The sequence below is a fragment of the Poromitra crassiceps genome, assembly GCF_964638095.1.
Source record: "Poromitra crassiceps genome assembly, chromosome: 1".
Lineage (NCBI taxonomy): Eukaryota > Metazoa > Chordata > Actinopteri > Beryciformes > Melamphaidae > Poromitra > Poromitra crassiceps.
In genome coordinates this window covers 15,990,367-15,990,810 of record NC_139623.1, presented here as the reverse complement: position 1 = coordinate 15,990,810, position 444 = coordinate 15,990,367, and positions in this window count along the sequence as shown.

The following is a 444-nucleotide window of genomic DNA, read 5'->3' as shown; positions in this document are numbered from 1 at the left end:
TTGACAAGCAAGTGTTGTACCTGTACTATATTATGGTTCCCACCGCACTGACAAGCAAGTGTTGTACCTGTACTATATTATGGTTCCCACCGCACTGACAAGCAAGTGTTGTACCTGTACTATATTATGGTTCCCACCGCACTGACAAGCAAGTGTTGTACCTGTACTATATTATGGTTCACTGACAAGCAAGTGTTGTACCTGTACTATATTATGGTTCACTGACAAGCAAGTGTTGTACCTGTACTATATTATGGTTCACTGACAAGCAAGTGTTGTACCTGTACTATATTATGGTTCACTGACAAGCAAGTGTTGTACCTGTACTAAATTATGGTTCACTGACAAGCAAGTGTTGTACCTGTACTATATTATGGTTCACTGACAAGCAAGTGTTGTACCTGCACTATATTATGGTTCACTGACAAGCAAGTGTTGTACCTG